The sequence below is a fragment of the Phodopus roborovskii genome, unplaced genomic scaffold (assembly GCF_943737965.1).
Source record: "Phodopus roborovskii unplaced genomic scaffold, PHOROB, whole genome shotgun sequence".
NCBI lineage: Eukaryota > Metazoa > Chordata > Mammalia > Rodentia > Cricetidae > Phodopus > Phodopus roborovskii.
Window position 1 is genome coordinate 29868415 of NW_026126407.1, and position 18124 is coordinate 29886538.

Below are 18124 nucleotides of genomic sequence, written 5' to 3' on the forward strand. Positions count from 1 at the left end.
TGAGGTGTATCCATGTGTATATGCTACCCACCCATTAGTTACTGAGTATCCATTTCAGTCATCACAACTCTTGCTGGTACAACAGTTTCTGACATTCAATGAGAGTCTAGGAGCATACTCCTTGTGATAATGGGACACTAGTGTGCTTAAGGAAAGCATTGAGAATACTTTCACAAATGCTGTATGTTGAAATATGTCATGAGAACATATTGCATGCTAATATAACTGTTTTTATAAGGTTTATAAGTCTGATGTAGGATAGAGTTTGAAAATGTTTTATTTCTTATGTTTTTATTTTACATATATTGGTGTTTTTCCTTCGTTCGTGTCTGTGTGAAGGTGTTGGATCCTCTGCAACTAGAGTTACAGACAGTTGTGAGCTGCTATGTGGGTGCTGGCAATGAATCCAGGTCCTCTGGAAGAGTAGCTAGTGCTCTTAACTGCTGAACCATCTCTCTATCCCCAGAATTAGAGAACTTTAAATATGTTTTTAACTATAATTTTTTTATGAAATCCAAATACAGATCAATTACATCTGATGAAAACAGCCTTGGAATAGGGGGTGCTGTACACACAAAAACATCTGACCTTTTCAGTGTCTTCAAAGAGATCTAAAGTAAATCCCTACTGGCTTTCATACTGTCCTTATTGGATGATAACTTCTTGAATGTATACCAGTTTAAATAAAATGTATTATTAATATTATTTTTAAAAATATTCATTTAATCCTTGGTGTGGAGGCACACACCTTTAATCCCAGCACTCAGGAGAAAGATGCAAGTGGATCTCAGAGTTCAAGGTTAGCCTGGTCTACATAGCAAATTCCAGAACAGTCAGGGCTACACAAAAAAACCCTGCCTCAAAACACCAAAAATATTTTAACATTTATTTCTGTTTATTTGTGTATGGTGTGTATAAGAGTCTTCCTTAACACTCTTTATATACTGAAGCAGGGTCTCTAACTTGAACTTGACTCTCCTATTGAGCTAATTCAGCTATCCAGCCAAACGTCCCTTGATTCTGCCTCCTGAATACTGTCATTACCAGCAGGCTTCATGCCCGCCACCACTTCTGTGGGTGCTGAGGATCAGAACTCAGGGTCTTATGCTTGCTTGACAAGGGTCTTATTCACTAAGTCAATTCCTCAGACCTCAGATTTCCTTCTTAATTCAGCTACTAGAAAAGTTCAAGTCACCCGTGGGCTGCACATGTTATTTATACTGGACGAGACATCTGTGGGTCTAACTATTGTGGAGGGGATGCACAGGGGATAGATAGATGACTTTAGTGACATTCCAAGAATACAGACAACCAAATCCAGAAGCATGGGATTCTCTCCAAATGCCCCTATTTCTTTTAACAAATCAATGGACTAGAGACCAGAGACAAACAAGGAAAGAGACTTAAGGGCGATCAAAAGCAAAGGCCAAACATTCCTGGTTGCAATAAATCAGCTGCAAAAAGGCAATAGGGGGCTGGAGAGATGGCTCAAGGGGTAAAATGCTTGCTTTGCAAGTGTGAGCTGATTCTGAATCCCAGAATCCATGTAAAGAGCTGGGTATGGTGGTATGCATCTGTGATCCCAGTGCATCTACCATGAGATGAGAGTGGATGCAGGAGAGTCTTGGAAGCGTGAGGGGCAGCTAGTCTGCTGTACTTAGCAGTGAATGACAGGAAAAGAGACCCCATCTCAAACAAGATGGAAGGCAAGGCAAACACTTGCGGTTGTCCTCTGACCTCTGCATGCATGGCATGGCATGTTTGTACTCATGCTCACACATAGGAATCTACACACACACACACACACACACACACACACACACACAAACAGAGAGAGAGAGAGAGAGAGAGAGAGAGAGAGAGAGAGAGAGAGAGATTTCAAATTTCATTTTTAAATAACTGGGGCATGACTGCCATGTTTGAGTGTGGTCCACACCCAAGGATCATGTTTCAGAAACAAATCCCTAAAGCCATATACAGATGGTATTAGATGGTATTTGAAAGTGTAACCTTTGAGAGGTCATGAGGGTTAGATGAGACTGAAGATTGGCCCCATGGTGATATTAGTATCTCTAAAGGGAGAGGAGGAGAGATCCTAGTTGACACAGTTTTTCTGCTTCCCTGTGAGAAACCCTCAGCAATTCTGTGAGGGAAGACCCTCATAGGACACCAGCTGGTGCCAACCCCATGCTTTGGGTTTCCCAGCCTCCAGAGCCACGAGCCAAATAAACTTTTAGTCATTATGTGCTATACTACTTGGTCTTAGGCATTGTGTTCCAGTATTATTAAATTATTTCCAATATTAATAAATTATTACCACTCTCAAGAAATCCATCAAGAACACAAAAGGTTATGAAAATACAGTTGCTGTGTACCCAAAGATGCATATCGGAGGCTTCAGAGGACTTGGGATAGGACCTTAGACTTGCTTTAAGGAGCTAAGTAGAGGCCAGGCTCTGGTGGCGCACACCTTTAATCCCAGCATCCAGGAGGCAAAGGCAGGCAGATGTCTGTGAGTCTGAGCCAGCCTGATCTACTAAGTAGAAGTGCAACTCAGCGTAGGTGAGTGTAGGAGCTACAGAGATGGCCCAGTCAGTAAAGTGCACGTCAGGAAGACCGAGTTTAGACGTCCAGCATCCACATAAGACTCCACTAGAAGCAATGATGTGTGCCTGTGACCCCAGAACTGGGGAACAGAGCCAGGGTTTCTGGGGTTCAGTGGCCAGTCAGTGCAGCTGAGCTGGTGGACTCCAGGTTCAGTGAGAGGCGCCATCTCAAGAAATAGGTGGGGAATGATATCACCCTGGCCTCTACACACACACACACACACACACACACACACACACACACACCCACCCACCCACCCCAGAAGGCAAGCTGGGAGCTGATATCTGTGGGAGCTGGGGGATGGGAATAATGTGGCTGATATTCAGCCTATTCTCTCCATGTGTTTGAAATGTTCTGTAAGGAAAAGGTTGGGGGAAGAGGGTCTATGACTTTCTTCCTGTAAGTCTTGGCAGGCCTTGATGCTGTGTGACCTTGGGCTTTGGCAGGCAGACCTGCTGAGTCCTGGTCCCTGTCTGAGCTGGGGAAAAGACAGTAGCAGGAGGGGACGCTAGGCTCCCTGTTGCTCTCTCTCCTCATTAAGGTGAGTGGCAGCCCTGCTGATCATGTTCATTATGTGAAATGTGCCTCTGTCAACGACTCCGCACATGAAATTGGTTACGGCACAATAACCTAATTTGTTCTTCCTTCTTAGACTTGCTGTTTGCAAAATAGAAGTACATTTTCCCTGCGAACGTTTCAGAGCAGCAACCCGAAGCACTTGGCGCCCCTTCCATCACCCGGAGTGCTATACAATTTGGCTGTGCTCATGCCCAAACATCTGTTTGCAAACCACAGGCCACTGGGGACCTGCAATACTTGTCCCCTGAGCAGCTGTCACACACTCTGTCATCTCAGCCTCTTTAAACCTTTCCATCTATCTGCCTTGCACAAGCTCACAAGACCTCTGTGTGTGCACGCCATTTTTTTTTTATTATTATTATTATTCTTAAGGGGCTTGTCAGAGCAGATCAACTGCCAGAAGCAGTAAGCTGGAGAAAGCCCTGGTGTGGTCCAGACACAGCCACTTCCCAAATGACTGCCAGACACTGAGGTGCTGGGAAGTTAAACCATTTGATGGGAATTTGTCACCAATAGGGAGAAAATCCCTCGGGTGGGGGAGGGCACTACAGAGTGTTACTGAACTCCAAAGACTCAGATCCAGCCCAACTGTCCCCAACCCATAAGCAGAGTGGTCAGGGCCTGGGAAGTGAGACCTGCCTTTCCAGGCATGCCTCCAGCCTGCTGTGGCTCAGAGCCGCAGGCCCCACCTATGGCTTCTCTACCAGCCCCTCTTGTGCATGGAGTTTGCTGGGGATGAGGTTGGCAGGGAACCATGGTATGACTGGTGAGGGAGGATACAGATAATGATCATCACAATACGGTGGGGTGGTGGGAAAGGACATCAGTGTTCTATAGCACAGTGGGGTCACTCAGTCTACAGCAATTAGTTTAGTATGCTTCAGTGGCCAGAGAGGAAGGGTTTGAAGGGTCCCAGGACAAAGGAATGATCACACTGATTAGATGGATGGGAGAACCCCTGGTGATCTCTGCACACTGTGTCTGGACATGGTAGTCTGGTGTTGCATTCCATAAGTAAATACTAATAAGGTAGTCTAAAAATAAATATTTTAAAGTCAAAAAAGAGAGAAGGCCCAGAACCACCTGCATATTTGATATACCAGCTCACCCCAGCCATTCAGGATGGAGATGATAAGAGTGGTCCAGGGCTCGATGCAGAGTGTGTACTGAGACCAGGGTCTTCCATGCTGGATCTAACCATCGCTCCTTCCTTCCCCAGATGCAGGTTTGAGTCCTGTTTGACTTTTAAGGACAGCTGGGGCATCATTGTACACACACACACACGGGAATACCTTGGGTCCACACCCAAAGCCTTCTGCAAAGAGGCCCAGTGAGCATGTGGCTTCATTAGTCAGTGGTGTCCAAAGTGAGAACAGTCCATGGGGAGCATGGGAAGAGGGTGTAGGGACTCAGCTCAATATTTTATTATAGACTGAAAGTCCCAAGTGTGGACTGCTCCAAAATCCAAAGCTTTTTGAGCAAGTAGAAAATTCCCCACCTGATGTCACGTGATAGGTGCAGCCAAAATGACCATACACTAAAAATACTGTTTAAGATAACTTTCAGGCTACATATTCAAGCTGTATGAGAATTTCCTGTTTACATCTGGATCTTATTCTCAACATGCCTCATTAGGTATATGTAAATAACCCCCCAAAGAAAAACCATTAAACATAGAAATTTCGGCTTTCAGGCATCTTGTAGATGGTCAACGCTTGTTGAAAGGATTGTGTTAATATTCCTCATGAATGTGTAGCTTATGTCATGAATCACAGTAGCAAATTAGCAACCTGGGAGATCCTGGCTATTCAAGCAGTAATTGTCATTAGTCATTGTCTTAGTTAGTGTTTCTGTTGCTTTGATGAGACACCACGACCAAAAGACAAGTTAGTGAGGAAAGGGTTTTTTAGGCTTATACTTCCACATCGCTGTTCATCAGCAAAGGAAGTCAGGACAGGAACTTAAACAAGGCAGAAACCTGGAGGCAGGAGCTGATGCAGAGGCCATGGAGGGTGCTGTTTACTGCCTTGCTCAACCTGCTTTCTTATAGAACCCAGCACCACCAGTCCAGCGACGGTACCACCCCCCATAGATCACTAATTAATAAAATGCCCGGCAGCTGGATTGTATGGAGGCATTTTCTCAATTAAGGTTCCTTTTTCAGATAATTCTAGTTTGTGTGTCAAGCTGACATAAGACTAGCCAACAGTCACCTATGCCCTTATCCTAGATCTAAAATGTATGGCATTAAATTTTCTTATTTTTAAATTAAAATAAATTAGTTATTAAGGTGTGGGTGGGTATGTGGGTGTGTGGTGTATTCATGGGTATGCACATGTGTACATGTGTGGAGGCCAGAAGTAGATATTGACTGTCTTCTATTGTTCGTTGCCCTATTTCCTGGGAACAGGGTTTTTCAGTGAACCTGAAACTGTATGGCTAATGAGCTCCCTGAGATATACCTGTCTCCACCCTGAAACACTGGTTACAGGCATGCCCACCACACCTGTCTGTGTTGGAGACTCAGTTCTAGGGACTTAAACCTAGGACTTTGTGCTCATACAGCAAGCACTCTCTCCCACTGAGCCATCATCCCAGCCCCTATTAAAGCACCTTTTAAGAATAAAAAAATTATAAACATTTATGGCAAATGACATGCTGTTTGATAGAGGTATGACAAGATCAAGCCAATCGTGTATTTTGTTATATGGAGTTTTAAAAATTCATTTATCAAACATTTTCTCTCCAAAGAAGGCATTCCTAAACACCACATTTCAATAGTTGGCTTTTACATCTTACAGAAATGACATCATCCTGTGTACAGTACTTTTTAATCTAACACGATGTATGTACAATTACATTGCTTCCAGTTGTTGCTATGGAGATCCGGGTCCTGTAACTCTCAAATACACAGGTCTTCTGTGGACAGACTTGGGGAGAGGGGGCAGGACTACTGCTTTGCAAGTATATGCAGCAAGGACCAACTGTGCTATTTCACAAATTGATTATAGAAATCCATACCCCTATCCCCAAAAACTAAGGGTCTCTGTCACCCACACTCTCTACAGTATTTAAATTGCCAGATATACTGATTTTTACTGACAGAAGGAAGGTGTGATGGAATGTCTTTCTTATTTGGTAGAATTCACTGTAGAAGGCTCCTGGGCCTGACATTTTCTGTCCTGGAAGAATTTTAATTATAAATTCAATTTCTTTAATAAAAAATAGTGTTGTGTGGATATTCTCTTTCTTGTGTTACTTTTGATAAGTTGCAACTTTCAAAGTATTTGTCTCTTCTACATAAAGTATCAAAGTCTTAATATACTTCTAAAAAGTCCTTGTTATCATTTTCATGTGTGTGTGTGTGTGTGTGTGTAATTTACAATGATATCCCCCATTTTCATTCTTGATATTGGTGACCTATTCTCTCTCTCTCTCTCTCTCTCTCTTTCTCTCTGTCCCTCTCTCTCTCTCTCTGGTCAGTCTGGCTAGGAGTTGACTAACTTTATTAACCTTTTCCAAAGAGAATTTCGCTACCATTTGTTTCCCCCTTTATACATGTCCATTCTCATAAGATAATGCTCGCAAGGATCTGGCACCCTACACAGTTGGGAGTAAGTCTCAAGAAACACACAAAGCAACACTTAACTATAAACATTCCCAAGCATTGCTTAGGTTTCCTAAGATCCAGCATCAACACCAAACATACAGCCATATGCTCTTGGCTGGAGGCTGACACTGATGTGGTACCTTTCACAGCTATAATGGAAAGACAAAGTCACTCTCTCTGTGGCCAGCCCAGCACCCAATATCCCATCAACCCTCCTTAATCTCTCTGGAACCATGGTGCCTTTCTTAGAGTCTCAGCCTAACTAACACAAGGAGGAGTTTACCTTAAACACTCGGGAGTACTCATGTTTCGGATGCACATCTTGTGAATTACTCAACTCCTGGGTGCAGGGGAGCACTGATCCTGAGAAACAGAAGTAAGACTGTGGTAGAGTCCAGGGTGCTGGTCAGAGCAGTGGTGGCTTCAGGTGGTGGACACAGAGTGGACAGGAAGGTGTCTGAGAAGCCTCAGCCTAGTTACTTCCTCTTTCACCCCTCCCCAATCCTTTTGGGGAGTTTACATACCCTCACAGCTGCTTGGCATTCTAAACTCTGAAAAGACCTGCTTGCCTGGTTACAATGAATTTACAGAACCTGTAACACCCTGTGCGGTAGCTCTCAGATGCACCAACATACACAAAGTGTGGTTGCAGCTCATGTTCCCAAGGTGATGGATAAAAAGGATGGCAAAGACCCCTGCCCCCATCTCCTTCTTTTCCCTATAAGGACTCCTTGAGACTAGAGGGGTCTGTCTGGATGGAGTGTTGAGGAGGCAGCTTTCCGTTATCTTTAGGGACTGCTTTGAATAAGCCTGGTTCCTTCATGCTAATGCTTGTCTCTTGATGGTTTGTTGGCTTTCAAGGGGTGGACTTATTCCAGTAACACTCTCAACTCATTCAGTAAAAATACTGAGCAGTGAGCCACAGCTAATATTCCCCACTGTTCTAAGAACTGGCAACTTTAGCCAGACTACACTATTCTTTATGATGTTTTCCCAAGTATCAAGGTTGGTGACATCTCCAAGTCATCCCCATAACATCTTATCGGGTTTAAGAAAGAAATTCAAGTATTTTACAACCAGCTGATCAATCCTTCAAGAATCTGGTAAAGAAAGAACAAAACCAAGATACAAATAGTCAGGAGCTCTTCTTAAAGAACCTGTCAGAAGCTAAGCTTTGTCCAAGCAAGGGATGACAGGAGACTTTCTAGAAAAGTCATTCCTCTCTTGGGAGCCATGCTCTGGAGAGTAGACGGGCACTTTCACTTTGCTTGAACTGGTGAACACCATCAAAGGTGATAGAAAATTGTGTCCCTGACAATGTGGTGTCAGTGTTTCGCCTAGCTATGTTTTGCTCAGGTACAATGCTGCCCTGTGGGTTTTCTTAGCTTAGTGGAGCAAGCAGTCATGGAGAAAACTCCCACATGACAAGAAACTGGAGGTGACCCCTGGGAACTGTGAGTGACCACTGAAGGTTCAAGGTGTCCCCCAGTGCAGCAGTGTTAAGAGGAGAGTCCTAATGAGAGGTGATTAGGTCACGGGGCCCTATTCCTGCCAGCACTGACCCTGAGCCAGCCTTGAGTGATTAGGTGCACCTGCTTCAACCACTGGCTGCTGACAAGCTGTTACAGAACAACCCCTAACCGATAGAACCATATCAAAGCAGAATGCATCCTGCCCACCTGGGGTTGTTTTCAGGAATGCAGGGATGGCTGAGGACAAAGATTCAGATCTATGTACCTCACCTTTGTCCCAGACCAGACTTTAGGGAATCCCCTAATATGGCTCACTGTCCCAACAGTGCCAAGGAGAAATAACATATTGCCAGGTGGTGCATACATATGTTTCATTAAAAACAGAACATTTCCAAGCCAGATGGTGGTGGTGCACACCTTTGATCCCAGCACACAGGAGGCAGAGGCAGGTGGATCTCTGTGAGTTTGAGGTCAGCTTGGTCTACAAAGCTACACAGAGAAAGAAAATCAGTCTCAAAAAATGAAAACAAACAAACAAACAAACAAAAAACTGAGTGATACTCTGTGATACTGTGTCAGTATGTCCCCTAAGTCCATATGCCAGAAACTTTACCCTCAATACTACAGTATGTAGAGATAGGAACCAGGGTCTGTACATGGTGGCATGCCTAGCATGTGGGAGGCAGAGGCAGTTGAATCTCTTTGAGTTTGAAGCCAGCCTGATCTACAGAGTGAGTTCCAGGCCAGCCAGGGGTACATAGTAAGACCCTATCTTTAAACAAAAATGAGGTAGGAGATCCAATAAAAGGCCATGGGTGTTCAGCTCTTACAAATGAGTTGTCATTTTTATAGGATGGGTTAGAGAGTCATTAGAAAAGTCAGCTTGGCTACCTCTCTCTCTCTCTCTCTCTCTCTCTCCTTGCCTCCTTCTGCCATGGAATGACCAGGCACATTGCTAACTTTGTAACAAAGGTAAAGATGTCCATTGCATCCAATATTTAATACTGAATCAGAGGGATTCACTTATGTTTTGTTTATGTATTATGTGTTATGCAGGTGCTCACAAAGGTCAGATGAGGGCATTGAATCCCCTGGAGCTGGAGTTACAGGTGGTTGTGAGCCACCTGCTGTGGGTGCTGAAATTGAACTTGGGTCCCATGGAAGGACAGAGATGCTTTTAACCTCTGAGCCACCTCTCCAGCTCCAACTGAAGGTGGTTAACTAACTTAATTAGATGAAAGTAATAAATTCCTAGAAATTAGTAAAGGAGTGTGATACTGTTGTGTCTGTAGATGCAAAATGCCCAAGCTATCTACAAAATCATTACAAAACAAAAAAATAAGAAAAAGGTAGAAAAACACACCATGTGCAGAGATAATAACCAGTTAAGATATACAATGGAAGGAAGAAATATTTATGACTACAACAAGCCTGGTGAAATTCTCCTGAGTGAGGAAATGTGAAACCTTGCGCAAGGACAGCTTCACCTGTGGAAGTGACCTTGAGGAAGAAAAGCATCTATGATTCCCATGACTGCATAAAGATGTCAGTTCCAGAAGCTGAGATAGAAATGTAGCAGAGAAAAAGTAAATGAAGCTGGTGAAGTGTTTGCCTTCCAAACACAAGGACCCGAGTTTGATCCTTGGAACTCACTTTTTTTTTTTTAAACCAAGCATGATGGCATGTGCCTTTAATCTCAGTACTAGGGAGGCATAAATGGGGCATATCCTTGAGGCTTGCTGGCCAGACAGCCCAGCTTGGTTGGCAAGCTCCACGCCTGTCTCAGGAACAGTAATATGGAGGGTTCCTGAGGAATAGCACTCAAGACTGTCCTTTGACTTACACATGTACACACACACACACACACACACACACACACACACACACACATACACTTGCACACTGGAACATGTATACATGTGTAAACACACCAGTTCCAAATATCAACACTATGGAATGGTCCAGTTCCAAATATCAACACTATGGAATAGCTAGAAAACCTTTGAAAAAAAAACTGGCAGCAATTAGTCCTACCAGGCACAGAAACAGTGAGGATTTTTGTCCAACTGCTTTCTCTGTATCATGGTCCCGAGTACAATTTTTCTTCCCTTTAAATAAATTTAAATAAAATTAATACTTTAATTAATTTAAGATAAATACAGGCTCACGAATGCCTGTAACTCTAGCTTCAAGGGATCCAACACCCTCTTTTGACCCCCACATATGCACATCCACAAAAAGACACATATATAAACACACACATATGAAGTAAACCTTAGAGAAAAGCCGAGGAAAAAAGGAACTCAAAATCCCAGAATAAAAATCAAAGGTCCCACCCACAGGACACAAATTCAAGAAACTAGGATATAGTCACACAGTGGAGTAATGTGTAGTGGTGGAAAACAATAAGAAAGGTCCCTACAGGCTGTGGAGAGCTGATTTTTAGGAGGCATTTTATGACAATACAAAGGGGGGTGTAACATATGCTAATATGACTATAAATGGCTTGTTTGGTAAAAAGAAACATGGACAGGTAATCTAGGAGATGTTTAAAATGGTTACCTCTGATGGGAAACAGGGACAAGGACACAGATATGAAACCATACCTCTAAATAACTTATAAATATAGCTTTTGTATAGCTGTGACTTTTGAGTCATAAAAATATTTTACAGTTTCAAAAATAAAGTTGTATCATGAAGACAAAGGACGTGAAAAAACAGGCTGAATGCAACTAGGAACGCACAACGCTGTATCAGATTTAAAAAAATGCTTAGAGCTCTGGGTGCACACCTAGGGATATCTGAAATTTAATGTAGTTGTTTTGGGACGGTAATGGTTTACACCATTTAATTCTGTGTGTTCTAGGATGTAGCAAATGATCAAATGTAGTGATGCTTTGGGAATCAGGCACTCACTGTGAGAAAAGAGACAAATACTTTTAAAGACGCTTTGGTTAGGGTCACTTTAACAGTGTTAGACTCGATGACACCAGGGTGGCCATGGGCACACTTAACCTAGGTGATGGTTTCTAGGTCCCTCACCTCCCACTTAAAGCAGCAAAGGCCTCTTTGGAAAACGGCCAACTCTAAGTTTGGTCCAAGTTCAAATGTGAGTGCTGGAGCAGCACTCCAAGACACCTAAAGACAAGTGAGAAGGTCCCAGAGGCTGGACCTAGGCCAAACCCTCAGCATCTCATTGGACCTCTGCAACCCCGCCCATGGTCATGCGCCTCCTACAGGACCGGAGTGGGACAGCATTTGAACGAAAACCAGGCTCCCTTTCCGCCTGAGCTCAACTCACTCTTGCTCTCTTCAGGGCTCTGGTTTTCCCAGGACAAAGGCCTTTGAGTGGCTACACCGCCAGGGGTGGATTGCACAACCCGCAACCTCTCACAGATCTCTACACCCACGACTCCCTACTCCAGCCTGCATGTCCACTCCAGCCCTGCTTTATTTCTACCCCTTTCACACCTCTTCAACCACCATGAAGCCTTTCCTTCCACTATTTAAACTCCAACCCTCCGGAGGCTGCCCACTGGCCCCAGAACGTCTCTCTGACTTACCTGGTTCCAAACTGTTCCCATCCCTCACCTGTACTTGCCCCAGGGATGTTGCACCTGTCCAGCCCACGGGATGACTTCCCCATGGGCCCCACTCTCCATTTACAAGACAGAGGTCTCTAGCCAAGGGCGGATAGCTTCTCTGGCCAGGCTGAGGTCCTGACCCCCTACCTGTCTCTCTCCAGCCCATTACCCCATTTTATCGCCTTCCTAGAGATGGTCTCCTGAATTGGCCTCAGGTTTTTCCCTTGGCAGCTAGCTGTGCTGTGGTATGGTCACACTAGTGTGGGAGCAGTGGCTGACCTCACACAGTAGGTGTCCGCGAACACAGCATTCTCGAGGCTCCTGGCAAGGGGGCTGGAATACTGGGGCAGGAGCCTGGAACCTCACCTCTGTCACTTCATGGCCCTGAGACAGAACAAGTGAGTCTGTGTACTTGACTGTGAAGTGGGAACACTTCTGTCCATCAGGTGGGCCCTCCTTGGACCCTCCTTGGAATCTCTTACCTGTCCTACAGCCCCAGGAGGCAGTCGGTTGGGGTGCAGGGGACCTTACCACCTCACCACCTCAGCTGCTGGGTAGACAGCAGGGTTGAGAGCACCCACCTCTCTCCAGCGCTTATCGGTCTCCATCCTTGAGCCTGCCTCCCCCCCCCCACTGCCACTGCCTGAGGGACACACCCGGAGCCCCAGCAGATGCCACTTCCCTACAGCCCCTCTGAGGGCACACTGATCCTCTGATTCCCACAAGATCAAGGACCTCCCATCCTTCACATGTACATCGCAGGTCAACCTTGCTGTGCCCGTTTCATAGCTTGGGAAACTGAGGCCCATGTAGGTGGAGATTCTGGGCCCAGACTGACATTTTCTGCCACAAGCAGGTGCAGGGAGGTGGTCTCCTGTCAGCGGCTGGGGGGCGTGCCCTTCTCAGGGCCCTGGCCTCCAGCCGCTGCTGGGCACCTCCACCCCGGGACCTCACACCCGTCCCGCGCCCTCGGGAGGTGGGGTGGGGGGGTGTCTGTGCCTCTCGGCCCGGCGCCCGTCCACCTCCCCGCCACGCGCGCCTCGGCTCCGGCCACGCGCACTGTCACCCGCGCGCACCTTGCCCCGGGTCAGCCCTGCGCGTGCCCGCCCGCGGCCCGATCCGCCGTCCCCGCCCACGCCGCCGCCTCGCCCCACGCGCGGACCTCGCCGCGCCCCGCACGCCCTTGTCCGCAGCACAGGTGTACCGCGCCACCGCGCGTTACTCACCGGCTCCCGGCGCTCCGGCAGCCCGGGCCCGGCCCATCGGCAGCGCCCGCCGCGCCCGCCGCAGCCGCCGCACCGTGAACCGGGCGCTGCCCGCCCGCCCGCAGCCCGCCGCGATCCCGCGCGCAGCCCGCCCGTGCGCCAGGCGGCCTGGCCGGAGCCGTGCGGAGCCCCCTCGTGGCCGCACGGAAAAGCGCGGGCGGAGCCGCCGAGTCCGCGCTACGCAGCACAGCCCGCTGCCCTCTTGGCTGGCTCTGCATGCTGCCTTGCCTGTTAAGCCTCTCTTCTGCTCCCAGCTCTCCGGGTCACTGCCAAAGGTCCAGGCCTGCACTTGGGAATCCCGCAATGTGTGGTTCGCCTTCCGCAGGCTAAAACTGCCCCTACGGTACCCTCCCGAACCGGCTTCTGAGGCCTCGGCACTCAAAGTTCCCCCTGTCAGACCTCTTCACTTGACCAGCCTCTGGCATCCTAAATCCAGGTCACACTTGCCTCAAGGCTGAGTCCTGACCTCTCCTCTTGGCCCTCCTACAATGGCCACTGAACTTTGGGTGGTCTATGTCCTCGAGTCCTATTGGCACAGGGTGGGTATCAAAGGGTTGGTGAAGAACTGTAGACACCCTTCATATAGTGATGGACATCACAAAGAATCAGCCATGTTTCGTGGCTCTGGAGGCACTGGGAGTCTACAAAGATAAAGGGGGACCCCGGGCTGTCACGACTATTTTAAGTGGAAAAAAAGGAGCCTATTTAGGACCTGGTGACCTTCTGCCCTGGCTCCAAGTAGGTGTCTCACTGTAGAGGTCAGGGCATCTGCGTTCTTCTTCAGTACGACCTGCCTGATGAACTGTGGCAGAAACCCAGCCCAGTTCACTCAAGCGAAGTTTACTGGCTAGTAAAACATTAAAAAAAAAAAAAAAATCAAACGGTGTTGATTTCTGGAGTAGTTAAATCTTGGACTTTGAATCTTTTGCCGGGAGAGTGCTAGGAGCCAAGGTGGAAGGGAGCAGGGCTAAGGTAGCCTCCTAAATAGGGTGAAGAGCTGGACCTTGTCCTTGGGTGTGGCCCTATGGACAAGTTTAGGCCCAGCTCTATTTGAAGCATTCCAGCAGGAGGAGATGGTGCATCTCCTTAGCTCCTAAGAAGCCCATGCCTTGATTATCCAGATGGCATCTCCCATTCACAGGGTCTGGACCACAAAGGTTCATCCCACAGGGAGGGAGGAGCAGGTAGCAGAGGCCAGTGAGGAAGGGGCATACAGAGGCCAGCTGAGAAGTACAGACCCTAAACAGGTTCAGGGAATGAATGAGGCAGATCCAAGGAAGGGCTGTTTCCATGAGAAAGCCACGGGCTCGGTGATCCACGCCAGGACAACATGAGAGGGGGTGGCTTTCAAGTTGGTGGGGAGTGTGAGGGAAGTTTCCCAGGGGTGGGCTGGGTAGGTTTGCTGAGGAGTCCTTTCCCAGCAGGTTGTGAGGCTGTGTGGCCATAGGAGGTCTTGAGGGATGCCCGGAAGTGGCTGGTCTAGTGGGTGCAGTGTGGGGTTGGGTCCTTGGGGTAAAAGGAGACTCCTGGGTTTTAGTTTCTGAAGACACCCTGTGTGGCACGTCTGTGTCAGCCTTGTTGGCATAGATGTGTCAGGTGACTTGAGAAGAGGCTAACAATCTGCAAGGTGGCCAAGCAGGATCACCAATAGAATGCACGTACAGAGAAGACAGAACTTTGGGCTCCAGCCAAGGCATTTTATTAGCAGAGCCCATAAACTGTCCATTCTCGGGTCTCGTGAAAGCCCTCCAAAGTTAATACAAGGGCAGAACACTAGGAGAAAGTCACCCTACAGTCAGCCACAAGACGGTGTGTGTGTGTGTGTGTGTGTGTGTGTGTGTGTGTGTTTGTGTGTCATTGTTTACAGACCAGGACCTCACCTTTCCACAGAGTCTGGGTGAAGATTGGGGATATGAGAGGAGAGAGTATATATGTGCAGTATGAGCATGCACATGGTAAGTGTATGCAGAATATATGTGTGTGATATATATGTAGCATGTGGTGTGTTTGTGTGTATATTATGTGCATGTATAGTGGTGGCATGTGTAGCATTGGGTGCATGTGTGTGTGATATGCATGTGGAGTAAGTGTGAGTCTGGGTGTAGGTGTGGTGGGTTCCCAGCACCATCATGAGGCTAGCCCCAAAATAAAGGATGATATCACAGATGGGGCTCCTGGCAATGGAACCTGAGATAAGACTGAAGGTTGCTGAGGTGGAAGGAGACTCCAGGACACAGGGCTGGAGCAGGGAAGGGAAGACAGCTCATAAAGGATGCATTGTTAGGATGGTGACCATCACAGCCAGCTAAAGTCCATCTTCCTGGGAACTCTGTGGAAACCAGGCTGAATACAGGTGGATACAACAGAGGGCACAAACCCTGCCTGCTATCCTGGGCAGTGGTAGCACACACCTTTAATCCAAGGACTTGGGAAGCAGAGGTAAGCACATCTCTGTGAGTTCGAGATCAGGCTTGGGCTATGGAGTGAGTTCTAGGTCAGGCTCCAAAGCTACACAGAGAAACCCTGTCTCAAAAAACAAAAACAAAAACAAAAACAAACAAACAAAAAACTACTTGCTACAAAATTCCTATTGGAATGCTGAGATTCTTGTGGGTCCTACATTTAAGCACAGAGGTCACCTCACTCCTCTACCACACAGGCTGTGTGTGACTCTGAGCAAAGTTAAATGTTCTTATCCTTGTAGTCAAAACTATCCTTGAGCCATACGATGATCAACAGTAAGACTTGTGCCAATAATCTCACATTGTAGATTCCCTTCACTCATAAGGACATTAAAAGGCACATAAAAAATATCAGGAAAGGAAGGGGAGATTGGAGAGAGAAGAGGAAGAAGAGGAGGGGAAGGTTTCACGGTTTTGGTACTTTTGTGTGTGTTATGTGAAGTTGCACTGGGGTCAAATTCACCCTAATGTATTTGCTGAATTCTAAGCTGTGGGTGGGCTGCGGGGAGTCTCTCTTCTCAGGCACTGAGAGCCAGAGTTAAATCCTCTCATTTCCCAGGGTTTAGAGGACCAGAATACCAAGGAGGGGACATGAAATGCAACAGTCCATGCAAGTCATAGAAGGGCAGTGAGCTGGCCCCGAAAACCCATCACCCCATCTGGTAGGAACCCTTACCACTTTCGAGCCTGGCAGAACCTGAGAACCCATCTTAGGTCCTGGTTGGAAGCCATTGCCCAGAGACAGGAAAACCACCAGAGACTTTGGAACTTTTGTAGAGGTGAAGCAGCCAAGCTGGAGACCATGGACACAGAGTTGACAGAAGAAGATTTGTGAAGACTAGAATGAGAAGATTGAGTGGCTTCTCCTAACTGATGGCAAGGAGCTAGAGACCTCCATCACACAGGTCCATGGGCCTGAACTTGGCCAATGCTTCTGAAGGACACAGGTGCTTTCCAGAGGCCTCTTCATTGTCACCTTTGTCTTAGCCTCACGTGTCCTGCAGCAAACAGATTACCTGATTGCGGTGAGCTGATAAGTCATGGTTGTATTAGATGTTTGGCCATTTGTTATGGCAGCAACAGAAAACTAATACAGCAGGAAAGCTGAATCTACTCCCCTACTCCCCTGACACACACACATGAGTACACACTCAGCAGTCCTGCTCCCATCGGAGAAGTGTGCCCCAAGACACACACAGAAATGCTTAGCACAGCACCATTTGCCACAGCCTCCACCTGGAAATGATCCAAATGCCTATCAGCAAAAAGGATAAGTCAATTAGGCTGTCGGATGTGGGGAAGGACTTAGAACCATTCACTAACGTAACGTGGAGAGAATCAGAAACAGCACCTACCATATCACACCAGTAACTCAGCACAGGGAATTGCATGGGAGAATGATGACCCTGAGGGCCTGTGACTGCAAAGCAGTGTGTGTGTGTGTGGGGGGGGAATGTGAAGCTTCATGTGGAGATCTGGGTGGTCCTGTCTGAACAGGTGGCCTCAGCTTGGGAAACTACTGAGCCATAAAACTTGAAGTCTGTCCACTTTCTTGTATATATGTTACATTTCAGAGAAAAGGTTATTTTTTATATATGTGTGTGTGTGTGTGTGTGTGTGTGTATACATACATATATATATATATATATATCATACTTCTATTCACAGCAGGCATTTGACATCTTGTAGTTTGTAGTCTGTTGACACCAGATATACTGCTGTCATGTGTAAATCTGCATACAATTCTTCTTGTACTGGGATTGAACCATTATGCTTGTGTATACTGGTTCAAATGCTCTACCAACTAAGCTATACCTCCTCCACTGTCTTTCTTTGACTTAGAAAGGGATTTTTGTAGTGAACATGGTGGTGTACATTGTAATCCTAGCACTTGGGGGCTAGCCTGGGCTACATAGTGCTGTCTCAAAAAAAATCCAAGCTGTCTTGAGGGTCAGATATGACCCTCCTGTCATAGTTTTCCTGCCCTAGCCCACCCAGCACTCATCTCCAGCAGGGCCTAAGGACTGATGCAGTCAACCATATCCACTAATGTTAGATTATTTGGGTGTCAGAGCAGGAGTGGTGGGTCTTGTGTACAGTTCTGCCCCTAGTCAAAGATGGAGAACAGAGGAGATGCCAGAGGACATGTGATGAGAATGAATGGCATGCAATGGAGTGTGGGGATGAAGGAAGGGCAGGGCACTTGCAGCTGGGGACTTTGGGAAACATCCTGGCACAGCTTAGAACTCATGGGTTGTTATAGACTTACAAAGATCTGCTTTTACTTGGGTAGAGGCAGGTGTTCCCCTGGGGAGCAGTGTTCATGGCCTCCATCCAGGATGTTGCCTATTTCTGGACTTGGAGCTCTGACTGTCTGAAGGGGCTTCCTTCTATCTTTTGTCTTCTCTTGTGTCTCAATAGTTTATACACATACATGTATTATGCATGTTTGCACAAGTCGCTGGATATGAAGAGGCTAAAATGACAGCCTCATTTAAGGTCTGCTCTCTTCCAGGAAGGCTGATGAGACTTCACCATTGTGTTA

General features: G+C 46.8%; 1 protein-coding gene across 1 annotated transcript in view; it reads right to left on the bottom strand.

Moving 5' to 3' along the window:
* The window catches only part of Rasgef1c (RasGEF domain family member 1C), a 62359-nt gene extending 49118 nt beyond the window's left edge, over positions 1-13241 (bottom strand). Inside the window, exon 1 of the mRNA XM_051180826.1 lies at positions 13079-13241. The gene's annotated coding sequence lies outside the window, so the exon portion shown is untranslated. The remainder of the gene's footprint in view (positions 1-13078) is intronic.
* Positions 13242-18124: the final 4883 nt, after the last annotated feature.